Source organism: Bos taurus, chromosome 12 (genome assembly GCF_002263795.3).
Source record: "Bos taurus isolate L1 Dominette 01449 registration number 42190680 breed Hereford chromosome 12, ARS-UCD2.0, whole genome shotgun sequence".
NCBI lineage: Eukaryota > Metazoa > Chordata > Mammalia > Artiodactyla > Bovidae > Bos > Bos taurus.
Window position 1 is genome coordinate 26,693,647 of NC_037339.1, and position 26,939 is coordinate 26,720,585.

The following is a 26,939-nucleotide window of genomic DNA, read 5'->3' on the forward strand; positions in this document are numbered from 1 at the left end:
GGTCAACACCGAAATCAGATTGATTATATTCTTTGCAGCCAAAGATGGAGAAGCTCTATATAGTCAGCAAAAACAAAACCAGGAGCTGACTGTGGCTCAGATCATGAACTCCTTATTACCAAATTCAGACTTAAATTGAAGAAAGGAGGGAAAACCACTAGACCATTCAGGTATGACCTAAATCAAATCCCTTATGATTATACAGTAGAGGTGAGAAATAGATTTAAGGGACTAGATCTGATAGAGTTCCTGATGAACTATGGAATGAGGTTCGTGACATTGTACAGGAGACAGGGATCAAGACCATCCCCATGGAAAAGAAATGCAAAAAAGCAAAATGGCTATCTGGGGAGGCCTTACAAATAGCTGTGAAAAGAAGAGAAGCGAAAAGGAAAGATATAAGCATCTGAATGCAGAGTTCCAAAGAATAGCAAGAAGAGATAAGAAAGCCTTCCTCAGCGATCAATGCAAAGAAATAGAGGAAAACAACAGAATGGGAAAGACTAGAGATCTCTTCAAGAAAATTAGAGATACCAAGGAAACATTTCACGCAAAGATGGACTCAATAAAGGACAGATAACATACCATTCTGTTAGGTATGGACCTAACAGAAGCAGAAGATATTAAGAAGAAGTGGCAAGAATACACAGAAGAACTGTACAAAAAATTCTTCACGACCTAGATAATCATGATGGTGTGATCACTCACCTAGAGCCAGACATCCTGGAATATGAAGTCAAGTGGGCCTTAGAAAGCATCACTACGAACAAAGCTAGTGGAGGTGATGGAATTCCAGTTGAGCTATTCCAAATCCTGAAAGATGATGCTGTGAAAGTGCTGCACTCAATATGCCAGCAAATTTGGAAAACTCAGCAGTGGCCACCAGGAAAAGGCCACCTTTTCCAGGTCAGTTTTCATTCCAATCCCAAGGAAAGGCAATGCCAAAGAATGCTCAAACTACCGCACAATTGCACTCATCTCACATGCTAGTAAAATAATCCTCAAAAATTCTCCAAGCCAGGCTTCAGCAATATGTGAACCGTGAACTTCCTGATGTTCAAGCTGGTTTTAGAAAAGGCAGAGGAACCAGAGATCAAATTGCCAACATCCGCTGGGTCACAGAAAAAGCAAGAGAGTTCCAGAAAAACATCTCTTTCTGCTTTATTGACTATGCCAAAGCCTTTGACTGTGTGGATCACAATAAACTGTGGGAAATTCTGAAAGAGATGGGAATACCAGACCACCTGACCTGCCTCTTGAGAAACCTGTATGCAGGTGAGGAAGCAACAATTAGAACTCGACATGGAAAAACAGACTGGTTCCAAATAGGAAAAGGAGTACATCAAAGCTGTATATTGTCACCCTGCTTATTTAACTTATATGCAGAGTACATCATGAGAAATGCTAGGCTGGAAGAAGCACAAGCTGGAATCAAGATTGCCGGGAGAAATATCAATAACCTCAGATATGCAGATGACACCACCCTTATGGCAGAAAGTGAAGAGAAACTAAAAAGCCTCTTGATGAAAGTGAAAGAGGAGAGTGAAAAAGTTGGCTTCAAGCTCAACATTCAGAAAACTAAGATCATGGCATCTGGTCCCATCACTTCATGGTAAATAGGTGAGGAAACAGTGCAAACAGTGTCAGACTTTATTTTTTTGGGTTCCAAAATCACTGCAGATGGTGATTGCAGCCATGAAATTAAAAGACGCTTACTCCTTGTAAGGAAAGTTATGACCAACCTAGATAGCATATTCAAAAGCAGAGACATTACTTTGCCAACAAAGGTCCGTCTAGTCAAGGCTGTGGTTTTTCCAGTGGTCATGTATGGATGTGAAAGTTGGACTGTGAAGAAAGCTGAGGGCCGAAGAATTGATGCTTTTGAACTGTGGTGTTGGAGAAGACTCTTGAGAGTCCCTTGGACTGCAAAGAGATCCAACCGGTCCATTTTGAAGGAGATCAGCCCTGGGATTTCTTTGGAAGGAATGATGCTAAAGCTGAAACTCCAGTACTTTGGCCACCTCATGCAAAGAGTTGCCTCAGTGGGAAAGACTCTGATGCTGGGAGGGATTGGGGTCAGGAGGAGAAGGGGACTACAGAGGATGAGATGGCTGGATGGCATCACTGACTCGATGGACATGAGTTTGGGTGAACTCCAGGAGTTGGTGATGGACAGGGAGGCCTGGCATGCTGCGATTCATGGGGTCGCAAAGAGTCGGACACGACTGAGCAACTGAACTGAACTGAACTGATAGGTTTCTTATAGATTAAGAAAGAACTCCTGAGTAAAATTACCCCAAGTTCCTGCATTAAAATTCTGTAACTCCATTAATCTAGTATGCTGACAATCTGAGTCATTTATAGCACCGATTCTGGACAGTTTCCACTCTAAATACTCAGCCCTTACTACACATCCACACCTGGTGTCTCTTCATGAGACTTTACACTTTACATATAAGATATAGCTTCTTGCACAATCACCCACGGAAGAAGGAGAGATTGGACTAGCCACTGCAGCAGAAACTCTCTGCCAACCTAAGGAACAGTGCTGCCGAATGGCTCAGTGGAGTTCACCAGGTGCTCCCCAGCCCATGGTTCCTGACTGCCCTACACCCCAGGTCTTAGTCCTCCTGAAATCCCTGCTCAGGGTAGCTGTCAGACATAGTAGGTGTGAGTGATTGTCTGTGCAGGTGGAACATGGTGCCCAGTCACAGTATTGGTTAAAAAGCAAGTGCAAATGTGTATTTTTCAAATGCATATAAAATCATGGACTCAATTTTCATTTGAATAGAATAAAGACATACTGGCAGTTAGAAAAGTATTTAGAAAATGAAAATCAGGATGACAAAGGAAGGAGTAACTTTCAATTTCACAAAGGGAAAAAAATAGAAAGGAGAATACGCCTGAATGAAATCCAGTATATAATGTGGCATAGAGATGGTTATCATTTGAGAAGGTTTGAATCCACTTTATTACCAAGGCAACCATCAAATTATGGACTTGGAAAACAAGAAGGAAAAAGCAACAATAATCAGAACACCAAAACTACAAATGAGAAGGACAATTTGTATACAGGTATGAATTTAATGAAGAAAAAAAAACAAAAAGCTGCTTTGTTCAAACTAACTTTTGTTGGTAAACAAAAGAAAATGTATTTGGAAAAATTAACATTCCCTTCTGCATTTTCAGAAAATTTCAGAAAAAATACACAAATACCATTCAAACTATATATTAACTCCTGATGAATTCATGGTAGGGTTTTGTTGGGCCTTTCTTTCAAAGATGTGGGTATTTCATACACAGTGATATTTGATATTTAAAGCTCTCAGTGTGATAAGTATCTTATTAAAGATACTTCTTTCCTCCAGAAGTTTGATTTTAATTTAAGCAAGTGGACAGATTGAACAACGTTTTTTCTCTTCTTTGCTTTTGTTAGGAGGCACTTAATCAAAGAGATTGATGCTAAGCATTTAAGATAAATTTTGCATGAGAATGTTGACTAGTTAATTTCATAAGGAACACAGTGAAAAGCTAATGGAATGTTAAAAGTAATGGTCATCACTTGGTTTTTACTGAAAGCTAAATTAAGGTGCCAAGTATATATATTTACATAAAATTTACATCAGCCTATGTAGAAAACACAGAGTTTTTCCCAGATGTTTTCTGAACTTCTTAGTTTTTCTTTTTCTTTTCTTTTATTCATTCCAACCTGGATCTTCAATCTAGTATGCACCCACATACACACCACACATATATACACTTACAGTGGTATAGGAAGAAATGATAGAGGGTAAGATATTAACTTGAAAGACACAGTGCTGTAGGGTCAATTTGGAGAACAATTCTATAATTTTGTATTGTTGGATCTGGTTCAGGGGCTGCCCAATGCCTTTTAATGGTAGCCTTACTAATATTTTAGTGACATAGTCATGGCTGCTGTAACAGAAGTACCATGGATTGACTGATTTTTAAACAACAGATATTTATTTATCACAGTTCTGAAGCCTGGAAGCCAAAGACCAGGGCGCCAGCATGGTTGAGTTCTGGTCAGAGCCCTCTTCTGGGTTGCAGACTTCCAGCTGTGTCCTCTAGTGGCAGAAAGCAGAGAGAAGCAGTCTCTCTTGTGACTCTTAAGAGCATTAATACATTTTGAGAGGGCTCCACCCTCATGACCTCATTTAATCCTACTTAACTCCCAAAGCCCCACCTCCCAATAACCATCCCATTAAGTGATTAGGGTTCCAAAATACGAATTTGGGCAGGGACACAAACATTTAGTCCATAGCACGTGTTCTGTGTAGCATCCTTATTTTCTTGTCAGAGTTCTTAGTGTCCGATTGCATAGAGGAAACCCACTGCAAAGGCAATCTGCAGTTCTGATGACCAGAAGCTCACAATCCCAGTGATGGAAATATTGTATTTGGGAGATCTGAAAACCCAGACTCTTCTGTGGATAGCTACTGTTTCTACAGTTGGACTAGTAAAATTCAGCTGAGATGGCAGAAAACTGCTGAAAAACAATTGTCAGTGCTACCCTGCACCCGCTTTCTCTGGTTTGTATCTGTGCCACACGGGGCCTCCCTTGGTTCCTGACCCAGTTTCTCTCCTAAACTTTGAGAAAATGCCTGTCCTGGGAGTCAGCTTGCCACAAGGACCATTGCTGTAAAAAGCACCCCTCCATCCCTTCCACCCTGTCTTGTTCTACATAGTGGGCAGAATAGAAATCCCACTGCCCCTGACATTGAACAATTCTTTCTCTTTTGAAATGTCCTCAAAATAGAACATTTGCCCCCGCCTCCCCATTGTAGCCAACGAGGGACTGTCACATGTACCTGAAGACCAGTTAGAAAATCTGCCACCTCCAAAAATCCCACCTCAACAGAATGCTTGCCAATCACACATGCTCTCAGTATTTGTTCTTTTAACTTCCATAGAACCTACACCCCTGGACCCCTACTGAATCAAGAACAAGGGCAGAGCTGGGTTCCTTTACTGCAAGTTTATGAATCATCAGCCTTTGTTAATTTAATAAGCCTTTGTTAATAAGCCTTGGACTTCTTAGTGCCTTGGACAGCTTCAGTTCTGAGCCTGGTCGTTATGTCAGTTTTCATTTTAAGTCCTGGGTATTTATATTGTCACTGTACTTCTCTTCTGGGATTGGTACAGATATCAGAGCCACCGTGGCTTGGGGTCGCAGTTAATGCAGCTGAGAGGAATCAGGATCCACATTAGCTGGCCAGTCTTAGTCTAAGGGGGTGGGGGTGCTGGGCTGTTTCTCCAATCCCCTTGTTACTGTTTTCATGATGGCTCCTTCCTGTGCAAGAGGAAGTGTATATCCTCCAGGCTGGTTTTATGATCTTCCTAATTCTATTCTGTGAGCTCCGTGGTATGTTTTGATGAAATCTTTCTGACTACATTGGCCTGAGTTGGACTGTTACGCTTGCCAGAACCCTTCAGATAGACAGTCTCTTTGAAATAAGAATGAACTCAGTGTCCACTGTTCTTGGCCTCATCAGGCATGCTGCTTCCTGAAAGTGCTGACCTCTTTCTTTAGGAAGCTTGATAAGCATTTATTCATATGATGGGACTGTAGGGAGGGTGGAAGCAGAGACTGTGATGGACAGAGCAGTGTGCAGAAGGGGCACGCAATGGCTTTGAGACTTCCTTGAGTCTTGTTCTGCTTCCAGTAAATGCAATCTGAGGGAGTGGAGTGATGAGGAGGAGTCTGAGAGCTCGGTATAGCATTAGGTGACTTTCCCATATGTGGATTATTTATCTATTGAATGTGGTATTGATCTTTTTCCAGGTTGGCAAAAATCCCAGGGAGAAAAATTTACCACCGAAGATGGTGCTGGATCATTGCTTTCAGAACGATATCCATTTTTACAGGCTCCTTTGGAATTTTGAAAATACTCAAATAGAACTACTGGTTTCTAGATCACTACAGCAGTGAGATATTTTACTTTGCTTTGGGAATCAGAACTGTGGTTCATTAATACTTTCCTTAAGGCTGAGAATAAGAATTTTAACACCTGAGGCTGTATTCAACTCCAGATTTGCATATATTACATGAGTGATAACTAAAATTGCTCTAAAAATGTATAGTCACAGATTCAAACCAAATCGTGTTTATGATTGCTTTTTTATCTGTGAAATATTCAGGATGTGAAAAGAAAAGGCAACTGAAAATAAGTGACCACAATTTTATTATTATGCATTCATTATCATGAGTGTATCTTAATTACTTTCCTTTATGTATTTCTGAAACCAGTTGATTAAATATCCAGGTTTTTTTTTTGTTTTTTGTTTTTGTTTTTTGGTTTGATTTTGGAGAGAATCTTGATTTAAGGTAAGATGAAGTTAGGAGAACAAATGTGTGGATACCAATGGGGGAAGGAGGTGGGGTGGATTGGGATGTTGGGATTGGCGTATATTCAGTACTATCTATAAAACAGATATCTAATGAGAACTGACTGGATAACACAGAGAATTCTACGTAATGCTCTGTGGTGACCTAAATGAGAGGCATATCCACGGAAGAGGGGCTGTATGTGTGCTTGTGGCTGATTCACTTCACCATACAGCAGAAACTAACACACTGTGAAGCAACTATCCTCCAACAGAACATTTTTTTAAAGAATAAATTGAGTTGGAAAGTTTCATGTTGGTTAACTTATATAGTCTGGTCTATAAAGATTCACTTTTTAAAGGGGGGATTATTGAAACAAAGAACTTGCATTTGATTATTAGCTTGTTTGGATTTTGTTATGAGACTAAAAAAATGTTCTTTAAACCAGCACGTTTACTTCCTCGGTATGAAATAGCTCAGTTGTGTTTTTACTTTTCAATCACATCTTCTTGTTTAAACCACTAAAGTGAGAGAGCTGACAAACAGAAAGGACCTGGCATTCCTGGAAAGTGACAGTGATATCCTCAACACTGCTTTGTTTTTTTTTAAATAAAGATTTTGAGCATAAGTGCAATGCAGTGCTGCGTATTAAGTGGCACAGGAATTAAGCATGATAAGTTGTCAACTTTCTTGAAAACACAGATAAGAAAGATTTTAATTTAATGTATTTTTGGAAGATGGGGGCTGTATAGTATTTGTCTCTGTATATCAGGCAGTGGGCTACTACTGTCTGACCTGTAGTTTGCACTCAGCAAGTACTTAAATGAAGGATGTAATGATCCTTGGGGATGTAGCGTATGTCAAGTTTTTCACCTTGCTTTTCAGACTCCCCCCGCCTTTTTTTCTTTTGTTTTAGTGATTCATTCAGCAAAAGTGGTTTGAGGGACCCCTTTGTATGAGGGACATCAAAGGTGGCATTGAACTGAAGAAGACTCTGTAGTGAGATCTCACACGGTGTTGGTCATTTGGGAGGAGGGCATCTTTGTCAGGCTTGTCAACTGCCTTTGAACTAGCTGACCCCTCACTGATCAGTTTCCATGTGAGATGTTGGAAAGATGACAGCTGTAGGAAAGTGGCTAGTAGGAAGGGTCCTGGTTGTTGAGTATCACCTACTCAGGGAGCTGGTGTGCTTGAATTTGAATAACCTTTGCCACAGAAGCACCAAGAAAAGTGATACAATGGGATGAGAATAAAAAAGTTTCTGTGAACCAAATGAGACTGATTAACCGGGAAGAGGAGATACTAGTTGACACCAAAGCCTTGATGAGCACTCAATCTCTTCTGTGAAACCAGTATTTCTTTGATTACAATCTCTTGAAAAGTGTGGGAGTCCTCTTACAAAGACTGTATTAATTAATAGCAGAGCATGTTACTAAGAACATTTGTTAAGATTTGTTTATTTTAATCAACTAATAAAACTCAAGCAGAACAAAGACCCAAATCAGGTCTTTTATTAAAAAAAAAATTTCCAATATTATTGTTTATGTTGAACAGACTCTTAATTTGAGACCATCTAAAAACTGTGTCTTCAGCATAATCTGTGGATTGAAGTAGAGTACATAATTGCCAACAAAGGTCCATCTAGTCAAGGCTATGGTTTTTCCAGTAGTCATGTATGGATGTGAGAGTTGGACTAGAAAGAAAGCTGAGTGCCAAAGAATGGATTCTTTTGAACTGTGGTGTTGGAGAAGACTCTTGAGAGTCACTTGGACTGCATCCTAAAGTCCATCCTAAAGGAAATCAGTCCTGAATATTCTTTGGAAGGACTAATGCTGAAGCTGAAACTCCAATACTTTGGCCACCTGATGTGAAGAGCTGACTCATTGGAAAAGACCCTGATGCTGGGAAAGATTGAAGGCGGGAGGCGAAGGGGACAACAAAGGATGATATGGTTGGATGACATCACTGACTCAATGGACATGAGTTTGAGTAAGCTCTGGGAGTTGGTGGTGGACAGGGAGGCCTGGCGTGCTACAGTCCATGGGGTCACAAAGAGTCAGACACAACAGAGTGACTGAACTGAACTGACCTGAACATAATTGTTTATTGAATGTTGTTGTTCGTTGTTAATTTGCTAAGTCATATCCAACTCTTTTGCAACCCCATGGACTATGCCCATCAGGCTTTACTGTCCATGGCATTTCCCAGGGAAGAATACTGGAATGAGTTGCCATTTCCTTCTCAAGGGGATCTTCCCCATTAAATAATGTAATTTTTGATTGGCATATCTATTTACTAATCTTTCAGGGGTTCTTTCTCTTGTTTGAATGTACATTTTCTTTTGGTTTCTTCTGATTTATTTTTCCTAATTTTTGTTTGTTTTCAGTCTGTTGAGGCTGACTAGTCTGAAACCCAAACTCATCATTTTCCGTCTTTGTGCTATTTTCCAACCTTGCTATTTCTTTACTTTCTTAGTCCTTAAAAGATCTGTGATCTTCTACCTACTCTGAGCTCAAAAGTCATTGGGAAGCCTCTTGTGTTTTAATTCCTCATATCTAATCAGATTTCGAGAACTCCAGGTAGTGCATCCAAATTGTTTTTGCCCCTGCTCACTTCTTTTCATTCATGTTTCTAACATCCTGCAGCCTCACTTCCTCTTGCTTGGACTATGAAAGTATGTTGACCTATTTCCAGTAACTTCTTTTTCAGTTCCATTTTACATGTTAAAATTAGATTAATCCATATAAAACAAAGCTGTGATCATGTAGCTTCCTGCTGTTAAATTTCCCATGACACTTTATTGATGTAACAAAACAAATACAAATTCTTTAGACTGGCACCCTGGTCTCCACATTCTGGTCTTCTGTCTCTCTCTTCTCAGCCTTATTTCCTACCATTTCTGGAAACACATTCTATATTCCAGCAAAGCAAATCTCTTGTTGCTACAGGACTGCACTATCCGATGCTGCAGCCACTAGCCTTTAGTGGTGAGAGAACGCATATACAGATGTGAAGACCACATATGAAAATAGAACTCTGACACACCATCTGCAGCAGATAGCCCAGAACACCAGCCCGTGATCTACTGTAACCAGCTTGTTGTCTATATGTCGAAACTATAGAAAGTCGGACCTCTATCACTAGCAACACTCCAGGAAGCTGAACAATAACCCCTGCAACAGTAGCGCCCCCCCAAACCAGAACTTGACTCATAACTGACAGTTTCTCTCTTTTTTGTCTCCATTTCCAGCATAGGACAAATCAGAGAAAGCCAACTGTGTACCCCTAACCAACCACATAGGTTGCACCACTTCTAAATGCCTGCACCTTCCCCAGGCTGACAGCCTCCAGTCAGGGCACACCTGAAGCCTTCCTTCCCTTTTTTCTACCATAAAGCTCTCCTGCTCCCCTGCCTGCCTTTGAGCGTCTATAAAATGCAGAGTGTAGACTGACAGTGTCTGACTCCCTTGTTAGAGCAACCTCTGTGTAAAGAGACTTAGCCTGTTCTCATTTGGTTGGTCTTTGTTTATTTCCACAGTGGCTAGTTAATTAAAATTATATTAAATGACAAGTTCAGTTCCTCAGTTGCACTAGCTAAATTTAAAGTGCTCAGTAGCCCCATGTAACTTGTAACTATTGTACTGGATGATGTAAACATGGACCATTTCCATCATCTCCAGAAGTTTCACTGGACACTCTATACATGCCTATGGTTTTCCCACCTCATGCTGCTCCTTCTTGAACTGCCTTCCTTCTACATGTTTACCTGCCGAACTCCTACCCGGTCTTCATGACCTAGCTTACTGTTTCCCTCAGGAAGCCTTCACTGATGCCTCTATTTAGACATCACCTCTCATTTCCTGGATTATACCTTTCTGTTGGCACTTTTCACAGTCTTTCTTCTCGATCAGTGATCTCTTCTGTCATGCTATCCTGCTGTATTATAATTACTTTATCCTTGCAGGCTCTCATGCTTCCTGTGGAGTAACCCCATGGTAACTTTTTTTTTTTTTTTTTTGCTTAAATTGGTTTGTGGAAAATAAAGGTCAGATTTAATTACTCACTTTAAGAAGCCATGGAATGACAGATAGAACTGAAGTTTATATTTTATTTGGGACATAGTCTGTACAAACACCAGTGCACATGGCTTTGTTCTTCCCTTTCTGACTCTGCTTCCGTTATCCTTTAGACAGCTTCATTTAACATCAGAAGGATGTTTATAAAGTTAGCTGGGGACCATCTCAGAGTCTCCCATTGTTATTTCTCAAAAGTTGTCTGAGCCTTCAAAAGTCTTAGAGTAGCAACTAGGAAGGAAGCTAGAGGTCTACGATTCCCAAAATACTCTTGGAATGACTACCTTTTAATAATGTCTTTAACACACCAGACATATTCATGCCTCTGTGCCTTGCTCATATTTTCCCCTTGCCTGAAATATGAGCTCAGAATTTCCATCCTTATACCACCTCTGTGCCTGGTGAACTTCCTTCATATGCGAAGTTAAATATCACGTTGTGAAGCCTTTCTCACTCTCATTAAATGGAGTCACTCCTTTTTCTGTCCGTTTATCAATATCTGCTTGTGTGTCTCTTTATTCTCAATGTGGTGGATAAATGTAAACCCTGACTCTTAAAGTAATACTACTAGGACAAGTACACATGGCCAGTGGAAGGAAGTTAGTCCACTTATGTTTCTTTTCAGGATGGGAGCATTGCTGCTGTATTTGAATAAAAGTCACCACAATCCCTAGAGAAAGCTCTAGTTTCTCTCCTTTCACCATCAACCTAAATCCAAGGATTGTGAGCTCCTAATTTCCTAAGTGGGGCTAGGGAACCCTCTTTACAGTTTGTGTACCAACAGAAATGGTGTCTGGGAGAAAGCTTTGCTACGTACTGGGTGCCTAAAGTTGTGAAATATCCAAGAAGCAGAAACTGACTAGAGTCAGTTTCTAACAAATTGACTCGAGTTCTAATGAACTGACTAGTCAGTTATTCTAACAAATAATTATTTGTTAGAGGATTTGGGATATCCTGAGGTAAGGAGGGAGACTGTGATGTTAGGTCATAGGTGAGGATGGAACTTAAAGGGGGAGACAGAAAGAAGAATAGAGTAAGAGAAGAAACTGGACCATCCATGTGGGGCACCTTTGAAAGAAGAGCCTCTTCCTTTTGAGGTTGGAGAGAGTGGGGTGCTCACTGGCATAGTAATTGATCCCATCCTTCACCCTCACTTCTCTCCTCTGTCAGCGTTTGGAAACATTACCTGAACCCTTCAACAAAGAAATACCTAACCCCTCATAACATGTTTACTCATGTTTGTGCAAGAAAGCGTTCAGAATGAGTAGGGGTACCCTGCTCTGCTGTTCATCCAACAGCAGTCCACACCCTTATTATGGGCTATTGGGTGCTAGGCCGAAAACACTCAGCCAGAGGAATAAGAAAATTCTCTTTTATGTTAACAAGCTCAGGTGGTGCTAACGAAAAGGAAGATTCTTCCTCTTAGAATAATTATTACAGGGTCACAATAATTTTTCATTAATTTATTCAATAATATTTGGAACAAATATTTGAAAAATTGTTGGTGTAAGCTAAGCAAGGAAAGCAGATGCTGTATCTTATCTTTCTTTGAATCCCGAATGCAGCCTGTGTCTCTGATACATGGTGGGTGTTTTTTTAAACAATTTACAGAGGGATTTACCGAACCTGCTGATTTATGAGACTCAATTGTTGGGCTGGAAGTAAATGCACTAGCTATTCCATTGTGTGTGTGTGGGGGGTAATATGAGAATTTCTTTTTCAAACTCATGAGCTTTCTTTCTTCAGGCTGTTGAAAGAGATATGGATTTAACTTGAAAAAGCTATGGCCAAAATCCTCTCATGAAGACAATTATAGAATTATAAGATCTCAGAGCCTCGAGAATCTCACGACCCACTTATTCCCATACTCTATTTTGTGAATGAAGATACTGAGATTCAAATAGTTTTCATGGAGCTTTTAAAATGCGAAAATATTCTATTAGAGTCTTGCCAGCTGCCCGGTTAATTTAAAGGTTTGGGCTTCGTAGTTCAAGTTCCCATTCAGTTTCTCAGTTTCTGAATGCTTCCCACTGGGACACAGGTCTGGGTGTGGCGCTCATTACTTCCCATCCTTCCATCCTGCTTCTTTCAGCCCGCTTACCTAGAACTCAGCTCACTCCCATCTCCACCTCTTCCTCTACTGCTAACTCTGGAAGAAACACACATTCAGCTCAAGGACTCTAATTTCTCCATGGAGAAGGAAGGATTTGCGGGGACCCAAAAAGTTAGGGAATGGCTCCCGGTGGGTGCCACATTGTCTCTGTGACTGCACTTGCTGCAAAGTGTCATAGGTTGGACCACTAGAAACCCCAGAAACCGAAAAATGCCACAGACGTGGGGAAGACTTTGGCTGGGGGATCTCTTGAGAAACTTTTCTGGGTGATCTGCCTTTTCAGCATTTCTCCATCTACCCTTCATCACCTAGCTCCCAATGTCCCTCAACAAACTGAGGACTTCAGGGAAAAGAGTGTCATTTAATTATGAAAACACATAGTTGCTTTTTCCCCCAAACTAAACATTTCTGAACAATAAAGAAGTTTTTGAAAGCCATGGCAGTGTTTTAAAAATGTCTTATTCATTTTACCAGATTAATCCAGAGTTGATATATGTTGTGCAAAGAAAAAGTGTGAGAAGCTGATCTACATTAGTGATGTATAGGAGTTGGAACATAGATCTGACCAGACAAGGTTCCACTTTCTTTTGTGATTGTTCTGGCATCCAAGTCTGAACTATGACTTTTCCCATCATTTTGGGGAATGGAGAGTGGGCACTTGTGTCTTGGCTCAAAAAGAATGAACAGGGTAAACTACTGGCTCTTCTTTCTGCTTCAAGTTGCAGAAAATCCAACCAATAGTGGCTTAAACAAACTGTGGTTTATTCTCTCATGGCAGGAATCCTGGAGGTGAGGGCGAGTAGGGTCATTTCAGTGGCTTGTTGATTTTGGAGACCTGGCAGGAAAACTTTTCCTTGACCAAGTGAGGTCTGAATGGTGGTAGTTGGGACCTGCGAATTAATTGACAATCTGGAGTTTTCTTCAGAGTAACAAGAGAAAATGTTATCATACACTCATGCAGCAGCATTCTATAAAGAGAATCTCTTTGAACAGCCATGGGTAAAGGTTTATATACTATCAGCATAATAAGGGCATGTTGGTGGTCAGAGCTTCTGTGGGAAAGTGTGGGAGGTTCTTATAAGGTTTGTGACACATTTTCACAATTCTCATCCAGGTGCTGGTGCGAATGGTCATTATCCTGCCTGGCTGGAAGGTCCCTGGAGGGGGATTTGTGGCAGCAGAATTCTCACATTCTCTAGGTGCTGAGGGTAAGTCTTCTCTCTCTCTCTCTCTATCTCTGGCAGCTGAATTCTCAGAGAGCTCTGTTAAAACAAAGTTTAGAGAAACTTTTCTCAGCTGCTGTTTGTTCAGATGTTTTCATTTTGAAGTATGGCTGTCCCTCTGTAACCGTGGGTTCTGCATGCATGGATTTAACCAATCTCAGATGGACTATAGTGGTTTTCAGAGTTTTGAATGTTGTGGAGTTTTTCCACTCAGACTAAAACTTGATCAGGGAGTCCTGATGCTTCTCAAGCTTTCTCAAAGCTTGAATGTAATGTATGTGCTCATGTCTGAACGTGAGCTTTTAGGTGATAGGTCACCATGGTTAAAAGTAAGATTGTAAAACTACTTCTGTATCCAACAGGGCCATTTTAATTATTAAGAGGATCATTTAGGAAGCCGAGGATGCTTTGCATTCAGTTTGAGGTGATATTTTGGTAGGATTGATAGGAGTCCTTTGGGCAAATGTTCATTCTGTGGATTTTGAGAGAAAAAGAGAGGTGATCTAAGGTGCCTGCACGCACAGAGGGAGCAGGCCTGTCGTCATGAGGATGCTGGTCGGAAACAGACTCCTCCCACGGGAGATGGGGAGAGGAGGAACAGCTCTGCAGGCTGGGACATGTCTCCACCCTGGCCTCTTGAATCTCACCTTGGCTTCTGAGTGTCAACTATCTCACTTGTAAAATTATTTATTTTGAATGAGATAATGTGTGAAAATGTGCAGAGTAAACTATGAAAAGAAATTTTTCATGATTTCCCAGTACAAGCATAGGCAGAAAAGAGGTTGAGTGAGTTATTTGGAGGGGTTCGTTCAGCCCTGAATAGGGGTCCTCACTGCTTGTTACTGTCTTTCCAAGAGCAGTTATGACTCCTCCTGTGTCCTCATGGCTCACCCTGCAGTACAGGAAGCTGGGTCCTCATTAGGAGGTAACTTCCCATTATTGACAAAGAGTCTCTCCTTGACCAACCTTCAGTCAGGCTCCTCTGAATCTTCTCCCTAACTAAACCTCAACTCTGGGGCTTCTGTGTTTGTCTTGACATTGCCTGATTTTAGCAAGAGTCCTGCTAAGTTGATTTAGCCAGAATACTCCATCCCCGATATCTGATCATCCTTGATATCTGATTGGGTTCCTCACCCCCACCATCCCCCAGGTGACATCTGATCACCATGGCCTGCCTTGAGCAAGAATCCTGGTAGGCTAGTTTAGCAATAATTGCCCTCTCTCTTAGTAATTTTCCATTTATTGACCACCAGCCTCACCTCACTCCTTGGCTGTAAAACCCCTACTTCTTGTTCTATTCTGACTTGAGCCAGATCACTGTCTCCTCCTGCAAAATCCCACTGCAGTGATCCTCACACCTACTGCCATGGTCCTGTATAAAGTCACCCATACCATTCTTTAGCAAGTGTCATAAAAATTTTTTTTCTTTAATGTATTCTCTGGGACAGCAATGTTGTATCTTATTTCATGGACCAATTTGTTGTAGGTAATTTTTTCTCCCAGCTTTCCTAGCAGAATGTATATGTGGAGTGACATAAACTTTTATAACTATTTCCAGAGAGGAATATAATTTGGACTATTTGTTCCTTATGTTTGGTGTACTGGTAAAGGAACCAGGCAATAGAATGTGAAATTAGTCTATTCTTGGGACAGTAAAACTCTATAAAAAAGGAACACAGGGATATGCCTATTCAGATCTGCCTGTGGGAAAACAAATCAAGATGGAGTGGCCGAATGTGAATTGCTTCATCTAAAAATGACAACCATTTTAGTATAATATGGGCTGGCGTCTTTGTCTTATAAGCCTTGGTTTAAGAATATTTACAACCAAGTGGTTCCAGAGTCTTAAGGGATTTTACTTCCCTTATATTCCACAGGTGTTGGTTTTGCTACCACTGATTTCTGTAACTGTCCTCAGCTCTACTCAGCCCAGGTGGACTATGGTTTCACAAATTTTAGATGGAGAATATGTTCCTAGTTTTCATTTTATTTCTGTTATCATGAGGCACTTTGGACAAGTCTCAACCTGGGGAAACAGCTCATTTTCCTGCCATCTATTGAGTACACTGATATTAGGAGAGGTAATGGCACCCCACTCCAGTAATCTTGCCTGGAAAATCCCATGGACAGAGGAGCTTGGTGGGCTGCAGTCCATGGGGTCGCTAAGAGTCGGACACGACTAAGCGACTTCACTTTTCACTTTTCACTTTCATGCATGGGAGAAGGAAATGGCAACCCACTCCAGTGTTCTTGCCTGGAGAATCCCAGGGACGAGGGAGCCTGGTGAGCTGCCGTCTATGGGGTCGCACAGAGTCGGACATGACTGAAGCAACTTAGCAGCAGCAGCAAGAGAGATTTAAAAGATTTTGGGGGGCAGGTATGTGTTGCTCATTTCCAAACCTCGCCTTGTCCAGTAAATGTTGGGAGGACCTGAAGATCCATATGTTACTGGAGAAAGCACTGGAGTGGGGAACACTGCCATTCAAAGACACTTCCCTGTCACCCAGCCATTTTATATTTACAAACGGAAACTAACACAAGACTGTAAAGCAACTATGGGTGTGGATGTGTTTGTTCAGTCTTGTCCGACTCTTTGTGACCTTAGGACTTGAGCCTGTCAGGCTCCTCTGTCCATGGGATTTTCCAGGCAAGGATACTGAAGTGGGTTGCCATGCTCTCCTCCAGGGGATCAAACCCATTATTTTATGTCTCCTGCATTGTCAGGCAAGTTCCTTACCACTAGCACCACCTGCAAAGCACCTATACCTGCGTGCGTGCTAAGTCACATCAGTCGTGTCCAACTCTGTGCATACCCATGGACTGTAGCCCAGCAGGCTCTTCAGTCCATGAAATTCTCCAGGCCAAAATACTGGAGTGGATTGCCATTTCCTCCTCCAGGGGATCTTCCTACCCTAGGAATTGAACCTGTGTCTCCTGTGTCTCTTGCACTGAAGGTGGATTCTTTACCTGTTGAGCCATCAGGGAAGACCCTAGGAAGCAACTATACTCCAATAAAAAAATTTAAAAAGAATTTCAAAGGGATAACTTCACTTAGTATAGATTCAGCTCTTCTAACTGTAGGTGGAAGAGACTAAAGCCCACTAAATAATTTTTTTTTAACTTAAAAATTACCACAGAAGTAAATTTTCTTTCAAATTACTGTATTTGCTCATGATAATGAAATCAATTTGTATGCTTAAATCTGTTCTAATTCTTAGCTGCTTTTGTCTCTAAAACATACTGATACTTGAAACAAAGACTTATCCATCTTCATGCTTACCTTCCAGTTTGAAATCGTGAGTACATCAGCAAAGCTCTCCTCATAAACACAAGAGACTCAGGAAAAGTCATGTTGATAGAAGCCCCTTCTTAATAATTTTTGGAACATGAAAACCGAAAAATGTCTGTCAGGAACAAGGTCAGCAGCCTCATTCTTTATGTTCTTTGGTGGCTGCCTAAGTGATATTAAATCAGAGCTCATGCCTTTAAAGCTAGCTCATGCTTCTGCTAAGGAGGTAATGTGGCTCTCAAGAATTTCTCTGTGTCTGTGAATTGCACTGGAGGCCAATCAGCTTCACCCTTCCAAGTCTCCTAATTATAGGCTAAATATGGGAAAGTAAATCTAATAAGGGATCCCTCTCCTGGTGCAGTTATTTTTAGAAATGTATTTAGATGACAGGGATTCTATTCAAGTATGCCTATTATGTTTAAAGGTGACCTTAGGGAGGGTGTGGGTCTTCATTATTTCTCCACAGTAGAGCCAGCCTTGTGCCGGTGCAGTCAAGCTGTCACACCTGGCTCTCTGTGATCAGAGAAATGTCAGGAGACAGAGTGACACTCACAGGCCCTGAGAGCAGATCCAACCCACGACCTTTGCCTCATTAGCAGCCTGACCCAACCAATCAGAGAACAGCCTGCCTTTGATTCTGTAGCACAGACATGGCTGTGACAAGGACAGTGATCACCTCCTTGGTGTGACTCCAAGAGGAAGTCCTGAAGTGCTTTGTCAGTGCCGACCACCATCATAGGATGCCTTTCACTGTGTGTCTTTCTGCCTTTGTGGGTCTCATTCTCTCTTTAATTAAGATGCCAGGATGCTCAAGCTATTCACTGATCTTATGTAAATGCAAGCAACTTGAAATCTCCATTTTCTTATTCTCAGAAATGCATCAACTCCTTGCAGATATGCACTGAAATCCAATTATCTAGATTTTCAGATTTGTTTTTAATTTTAAAAAAATTAATCGTTCCTTTAAAAGGATTCTGGACTTACAAAATATGTAGCAAAATAGTACAAAGAATTTCAATATACCCTTCACCTTACTTCCCCTAATGTTAACATCTTATGTAATCTTAGTTTAATGATTGAAACCAGGAAGCTAACATAGGATACTCTTAACTAATCTACAGACCTTACAAAAATGTTTCTAATTGTACCACTAGTATTCTTTTTCTGACCTAGGATCCAGTCCAGGTTTACACATTATATTTAGTTTTCCTGATTTCTTAGTCTCCAATCTGGGACAATTTCTCAGTCTTTATCTTTCCTGACTTTTGAAGAATATCATTCAGTTATTTTGTAAAAAGTTCCTCAATTTGAGGCTGTCTTTTCCTCAGATCAAATTCAAATTATAGATTTTGGTAAGAACTTCACAATAAGTTTCCTAATATGTATGAGTTCCATTCCGAGAGCACTATAAGATGATTAATGAAAACATAAGAATAATACTTTTAGCAGGTATATGTATGGTAACATTTCTAACAGGTATCTCTTCATGGAGAAATACAGAACATGAAAAAATAAATCAGGATGTCTGTTAAACATAGAATAGATTGGCGATTATTTGTTTTAAAAAAATGGAGATTCTATACCACTTCAGACTTTTCCTGATGTAAGACAATGGGAAAAAGAAACGTACCATTCATTGTATTCTACTGGGCTGTGTATCTGCCAGGTCATTTATGAGGATTATAATGCATATTCTCAACCATTTCAGCTCGCTCTTCCTTTTTATTCTGATTTGGTCACCCCCTTTATCTGTTTTTATTACAAGGCTGAACAGATCTGGTGTGGCAATCAATAAGAATAATAACAACAGTCACATAACTGCCAAGACTTCAGAAGAAGCTCTGACTTCTGGTGAATCCCATGTCCCCATTTCCCTGCATCCCCTTTGAGAAACAGGTTCTGTTTCACAAGGCAGTTCAGGGCACCCCACATATTGTGAGGCAGGTTAGCAGTTGCTGGTGGAGGAAAGGAACCCCTTCCCCCAGTGTTCCAGCATGCTGTGTGCTTAATATTCCATGTCAAAGACAGCAAACTTGCCGATCATAAGACGTTGTGAATATAGTTCTTTCCAAGTCTCTGGGTAGATAATCATATTGTTAGTTATTGGAAATCTGATACTCTACCTAAGTGTTTATTAATAGGCAGGGCAGTCTTGCTTGCTCAAAAATAGCTAAAAGCTCTTTATAACATGTTTAAATGGAATACAAACCAACATTTATAGAGTGGTTAAATGTAATTCAACTCCATTAGTAAAATAACATGCTATTTACAAATAAAACACTCAAATCAACTGTGGTCTACAAAATTCTCCACACCCCTTCCTATCCCTTTCTCCTTTTAATGTCCTCTTTGAACATTATTTGAAAAGCATGCCTAATTGGTCTGAACCTAAACAAAGCTAGATTTCCCCACCTTGTTTCCTTAAAAAAAATGACTGTACTTTTTCTATTTAATCTGAAGCTGTAATAAGAATGATTATCAGTTACCAAGTAGGATTACATAGCATTTGTCACTTGGTCAGGGGCAACACTAGGAAAAAAACAGCCCATGTAGTAATGTGAATGTGCTACCCAGATCATGAACAACTATGCATCTCCAAGTCTTCCTGCACCTTTAAAATGGGAGACAAGGGAATGGGTATGGCTGAGTTGAATCAAGAGAGGGGTGAGGGAAAAAAGGAAGATGTTTTGCTGTGGCCATTGGAGGCTCTCACCCCACTGGCAGACTGTGACCTTGACTTCCTGCCAGTGTCCTGCACGGGCTGCATCCATGTTGCTTTAACACATTCCAGTCCTTTCCCTGTTCCAGAACTGCATTTGAGTGCTTTTATCTTGGGAAATTGACTTACCAGTTAAATACGGTAATCGATTCCAGTTTAATGCAGTGGCTATAATAGATAAGAAGCCCAGAAAGAATAGCCATATTTTTATTTTATTTTTTTTTTTCAGACATTGGCTCACATTTATTTAAACTGTCATGGGATGACTTTTTTTGTGAGCAGATTCCAAATATTTGTTGCATACTTAAATCTTGGATGGATGTCAGTAATGCAACAGTACATTGTACTTGAAGGAGTCAAAGGTGCATACAAACATTAGCAGAGAGCAGCGCTGGATATTATGGTTTAGCCTTCCTGCATTTTAGATCTTTTTTTTTTTTAATTTTATTTTATTTTTTAACTTTACAATATTGTATTGGTTTTGCCATATATCAACAGTATTCTTGGCAGGAAAAATAATGACTGAAGAAAAGGGTGTATTACTGTGACATATGGCTTACCAGGTGGTGCTAGAGGTAAAGAACCCACCTGCCAATGCAGGAGACATAAGAGACACAGGTTCAATCCCTGGGTTGAGAAGATTCCCTAGAGGAGACGTGGCAACCCACTCCAGTATTCTTGCCTGGAAAATCCCATGGACAGAGGAGCCTGGCAGGCTACAGTCCATACGGTCACAAAGAGCTGGACATGACTGAAGTGACTTAGCATGTAGCATGGCCCCATTGACGATGTCTTTGGAATAAAGCTATTTTGACAATTGTCAAATAAATAGCAAAGTGAAAAAAAGAATGAAAAATTATACATATGCTGTAATCATGACTCCAGAAAATAAATTAGTGCGTATGACTATGATTGGGAAGAAGCACAATAGAATGTTAAAAATTTCATTTCTGTGTGGTAGGGAATATTGATGATTTTCATCTTCCTTTAACTTTTTCTTGTTTCCCACACTCTGTATTAATATAATAAACATGAATGCCTTTTCATAATAAAGCAAAATGAGTAAACTAAGACACATACACACATGTACATGTCCTGAAAATGTATTTGAAAAGGACTTTTAAATCATACAAACTACTGGGTTTATTTGGAGACTGAAATTCCTGTTATAATCCCACTTTGAGTTGATAGCATTATCTTCAGGAGGATCTCATTTTAAAATATAACATGCTGCTTCTAGAAGGTAATATAAATCCATTAACATCTCAGAAAGAAAAATGTGTCTAATTTTCTGGCCTGGGCAGACTGCAGAGGGCATGAACCTAAGGGCATGGGAGACATATTTTGATGGAGAAAAGCCCAGGACTTGGAAATTTTTGGCTGGTTCTCCATGCAAATACTTGGGAGGAAGTGACACTGAAGAAGAACTTTTCAAGGTAGAGAAACATGGTCTGGCCTATGGGAAGGGTCAAGGGGAATGAGGTGAGAGGAACAGCCAAACTAAACTTGCTCTATGTTTTATCCTCGTTTCATTCTGCAGCAAACACGCCTGTTCATAACTCTGTGCAGATATCAGTTTCTTTAGAATGAATCCCTGAAAGTGAAAATACTGTATTAAAGGGTATGGATAACCTAAGACTTTCCATAGTCAATTTCAGGCACATTCTAGGTAAAAGCACTATGTAATATGTGCCAGACGGAGAGCACCTAACCCTGAAGAATTTCCATGCGACTTTACACAAAAAGGAAAAGCCAGCCACTCCCCACACTCTCTCAGGACTTTCAGGAGGGCTTCAGTAGTTGCACAGGGAGTTATTTTGAAGTCACTTACTCTGAGTAACAGATGGAGCTACCTGAACCTGGAAGTGAAACACGCCATCAACCAAGGTTCTAAGGAACCAGCTCCCATCTCAGCTTGCACTTTCAAACAGACCTCTTTGTTTACAGCAGTTGAATGTGGCTGTCTACTAGGGATCAAATTAACTGAAAATAAGCTCTGGAAGGCTGACAGCTTTAATTGTCATTTAATAGACCCATTTCCTAAACTCCCTAATATCTTGTGTTGATTGTGATTGTCAAGGGTCCCACGATTAAATCTAATTTAAATTGATGCTCAATTTGGCCAGGATTGAAGAACTACTGGGTGGCAATTGTGCAACATAACTGGGTAAAATTCCTTTCATCTGTCGGTGGTTAAAAGTATTTGAACTTTTATGCTTAAAATACAGCCCATCTGGAATCCTTAAATGAAAGCTTTAATTCTCAGAGAAAGGATTTGAAGGTCTCTTTGTCTTCCGCAGAAGGCTTTAAAAGGCAGTCTGCAATTAATTTATGAAATCACGGGCAAAATAAAATTCTTTTTTAAACCAGATTTTAATAGGCTCATATCTCAACCTTGGCTTGGTAGTGTTTAGGATGAAAGGATGCTGGTTATTTGTATGACCTCTGGGACACCTATGATGATCTGGTGAAAAGAAATTATAATCCTTCAGCCATTCATGCTTGGAAGATTACTTGCAGTAGGCACATACATTATCCATGTCATGCTTTCCTTTTGGGGAATGTTCAAAGGTTATTACAATAACCAGCAAGTGTATAATGGATCAATATTTGCTGCACTAGTCTTTTTGGTGGTTGTTGCTCTTTCCCCTTATTCTCTATTAGGTTCATCCATATCAGTTAAAGAAATCTGGATATATGTTCTTCACATAAGGTATCCCTCTGCTCTTCCTGACAGAGGGATAGGCAGATGCCAGGCACACTTTATACAACTTGAGGTTCTCATTAAACCTTTGCACAAGATTGAGTCCTGTCACATAAATTAATCGAGCTTCTCTGAAACCTACTTAAGGATTATGTCCCTTTTATTGCCAGCAGTCCCAAAGCAGGTTCATTACAAATATGAATCAGACAGGAGACACAGTTGTATGTGCACATCAGAAACCTTAAGGCTGTTGATTCTGTTTTAGAAAATGTGGTACTTCATCCATGACAAAGGTGAGAAATGATGTCTCCGAATCCCTAGCACATGTCTACACCTCAAAATTCTTGGTAATGACAGTTAATTGAAAAAGTCACCATTGGGTGGAAAAATCTTTTGGGGATCAATACATTGGTACAGTTGCCCAAAACTGGGGTTAATAAACCATCCTGGGTTATAAGAAGGAGATGATGTGGTGGAAAGAAGAATGTTTGATATATATTGTCTAATATGGAAGATAAAATGAGTTTTAAGATGATGGTTCACATTTTGGGATAATGCTTGATTCTTTCTGTTTCTATATGACCTTTATTCTCTTTCACAAAGTGCCAATTGTGCTCTAGATATAAAATCAACAGAATTTGCTGTGATAAAATTTCTTGCCCTCAAATTTGCTGATTGGAAAAGAGGCTAGCATACAAAGGGACATGTTTCATTTTTACTTATGTAAATAATGATGTAGAAAATAACACTGTGAATCTGAAAAATTAAACATTTTTTAAACTTGTGAAAAAACCCTTGATGTATCCCTCTGGTTGAAAAAGATATCCTAGTTTCTTTTTCAAGATTCGAAAGCAAGGGCCATGAGCTGGAGCTATTTGCTCATTTGAAGTAAATTGCCTTGACAGTGCATAAGAGAGAGAAGTGCACTGAGATAATTGGGTTCAAAACAAGTGTTTGCAGAGTGGAGACAGGAAGCTTTTCGTACAGGTGAAAAGATGTATATATGAATGATTGGGTTAAAGGTCGACTTTGGGAAAGGATACAAATAAGGATCATAATTTTATGATGAGCATAAAAGGGAGAGAATATTTGAATGTTCACTCGGGAAGCACAGTTCCCTACTATGTGCACAGCTGAGCATCTGGTGGAATTCAGGCATCTGCCACTGCGGGCACCATAGTAGGAGCCCCGTCAACATTCCTTACCCAACTTTGGTGCATGGTTCCCAACCACACTGAGGGCTTTCTCCCTCAAGCATCTGGCTTTTCCCTCTTCCTTGGCTCACATCCCCTTAGCTACACTCTGCTTCCTGGAATCACTTCCTAAGTAAGTTACTTGTACTCAAGATTTTTCCCCTGACTTTTCTTTGGAGGGAATCCAAACAAAGTTACATGCAGAATAGATTCATGATAGAGAACAATTGAGGGCATTTTTGTAAAAAAAAAAAAAATTTGATCATGTTTGATTTACATTCAGAAGAAAAGAGTTTATTGGAGCTGTAAGTATTTTGATGAATGATGGTGAGGAAAAGTCATGAAGGGAAGTATTTAAGGGAAATAACAAGATTTACTCCCAGAGTGGTCATGAGGTAACTGATTAACAGGTTGCAGTGGAAGGTGATTCTTAGTTTGGGGTATGGTTACAAAGTTTGCATCGTCAGTAATGATTGGTGGGACTTCCCTGGTGGTCCAGTGGCCAAGACTCCATGCTCCCAATGCAGAGGGCGCGGGTTCAGTCCTTGGTTGGGGAATTAGATCCCAAATGCTGCAGCTAAGACCCAGGGCAGCCAAATAAATAAATAAAATAAATATTAAAAATAATGAGTGACGATGTGAATAGGAAGAAAATAGTTGGGAGGGAACCATACAAGGAATGAATAATTGTGTTTAGCATGTGAAGTCCTTAGAATTTCTGATGCTTCCCCTCAATGGGCTATATCATTGTATTCTTTCCAGTGGAAGTGTTCACTTGTACAACTGCAGCTATATATTTTTTCTTTTCTTTAGAAAAAGACCAATGTGGGAAGATGAAGGCAAGGAAACCCAATGTTCTTGGGTTCCTAAATGATTTCTAAGGCTTCCCTTGTGGCTCAGCTGGTAAAGAATCCAGCCTGCAATGTGGGAGACCTGGGTTTGATCCCTGGGTTAGGAAGATCCCCTGGAAAAGGGAAGGACTACCCACTCCAGTATTCTGGCCTGGAGAATTCCAAGGACTGTATAGCCCTGGGGTCGCAGAGTCAGACACACTGAGTGACTTTCACTTTCACTTTCAAATGATCTCATTGTTTGTAATGCGTGTTTGTTTTTTTCTGCCGGCCTCAAACATCTCAAGAAACAAACAAAAAGTGCCTTATTACAGAGCAACACTCGCTCAGCGGTTCAGGTTGACAAGGACACCTTAGAGCTGTTTCTTCTGACTTCGTATAGTTGGATCCTCTTAGCATTCAGTGATACTGAACTAGTGATTCTCATTAATCTAGGGGTTTTTTGAAGCTGATGATACAGTGTTTCTTATAGTTTAAAATTCTTTCTCTACTTAGCCTTTTTACACATTTACAGTTCTACTCTGGATTAGTGAGGGTGCTGCCTTTCTGGAACCATCTGAATGAGTTTATAACCCGTAGGGCCCAGGTCTGCTTTCAAGGTTATGCGTTGAGTTAGGAGATGACAGGATGACAACAGAAAAATGGAAGTGCTTTTCCCCACCAGCCTCTCTCACCATCTGATGTGTGGAATTTTTTCCAGCTTTCACAGCTGAGGCATTGCTAATTGTTGAATTTGCATTAAGATTGTAAGCTCTGGCAAGCCTGAAATTCATTTTGGCTCATGTCCTCAGCCTCATTCCACAAATAGTATCTCCAGCTCCAAATGCTGAGGCCAAGGGAGAAGCTCCCGAGGAGTGTAAGGCAGTGTAAGACATAACTTTGGCCTTTTCTTATTGTAGACGGATGCATTTGATAAAAGTAGAAAAGAATTCAAAAACTTAGAAAATGTTCCCTTAGCAATACCTTTCATGTGTCATTTTAAACCAAATTACTTAACATTCTGTGGGGGAGGGACTGATTTTCTGTTCATTAGGAGCAATTTGGGCAGAGGGAAAATTAGTTTTTTTTTTTGGCGGGGGGGCGTGGATTTTGATCATTTCCTTCCAGCTTCTTTCAGTTCTAGCCAACAACTCAAAGATGGTAGCTATGTGGGAGGTCGATCTGTGTTTAAATCAACACTGACTCAACATATATCCAAGCCTTGCTTCAGAATTCATCATGTGGTGATAGCAAAAACAATTTCAAGGGTAAATGAACATTTTTTGAAGGTGGGGATTTTTTGTTGCTGAAAATACTGCATTAAATGATTATGCTTCTCTGAGTTGTAAAGAGCTAATATGGACAGGTTTTTACAGTGTGAAGATTTTTTTCTTCCTATAATTTCAGTTGATTTTACTAAAAATGGAATAGGGAGTGTCAAAGGGAGGAGTCAAATTGCAAACCCACTCCCACTTTTTCCCTTCCTATTAATCACATGCAGTCACTTTCTAGAGAGCAATTAGGATAAGCAACAATTTCGTCATCTTAAAATTAGCTTTTAAGAGCATCCATCTATATTCAGAGATTTAATAAACACATCTCAGCTCAACCACCTACATCTACCATGATATTATAAAATGTGATCCCTTCTCCTCTGCATTTTCCCTAGACTGATGATTATTTTATTTTCTTAATGAATGAAGAATGCCTTTAGATGTCAGTTATCAAATTGGCAAATAATCCTGTTTAATAGCCAAGAAAAGAACAAAGGAAAAGACAGACTGTCCCCTCCTCCAAATGAAAAATTCAAAGAAATATGTTTGGTTTGATGAATTCTGAGAGGAAAAAAATGTGAGACCAATAAATCACTGATTTTATTGCATGTTTTGAATTTTGAATTGTTTTGGGATAATATGGAAGCAATTGCAAACAACTGGAACAGTTCAGTTCTTAAACAATTTGCATATAAACAGGAGGAAAAAATTATCATACTAGAGTTATTTATTTCTTGATGAAAAGAGCAGAAACAACATTAAGACCTTGTGATCAGTTTTTCCAGATGCCTGAGTTTATAGTATAAATGTTTACATTGAGGGGAAAGAACTGATTTTGTAACTCTAACTTTCAGAACTTAGATTGGAGTTAGAATTGGGGGGTGGGTAAGAGGGAGGTGTCAGAGTCTTTGTGACCCTGTAAACTGTAGCCCACCAGGCTATATATATATATATATTTAAGTATATGTATTTATGCACACACACACACACATATATATGTATATGTATATTTAGTCATTTAGTCGTGTCCAATTCTTTGTGACCCCATGGGCTGTCTATGAGCTTCCCCAGTGGTGCTAGATGGCAGAACCCATCTGCCAATGGAGGAGATGTAAGAGATGTGGGTTCAGTCTCTGGGTTGGGAAGATCCCCTGGAGAAGGGCATGGCGACC

At 40.1% G+C, this 26,939-nt stretch overlaps 1 long non-coding RNA gene across 1 annotated transcript; it reads right to left on the minus strand.

Annotated features, from left to right (window-relative positions):
- Window positions 1-12,975: 12,975 nt before the first annotated feature.
- LOC104973559 (uncharacterized) lies at window positions 12,976-17,280 on the minus strand. The gene is made up of 2 exons (XR_810169.4): window positions 17,039-17,280; window positions 12,976-13,797 (listed from the first exon to the last, which is right to left on the minus strand). It is a non-coding gene; the product is annotated as an uncharacterized lncRNA (long non-coding RNA).
- Window positions 17,281-26,939: the final 9,659 nt, after the last annotated feature.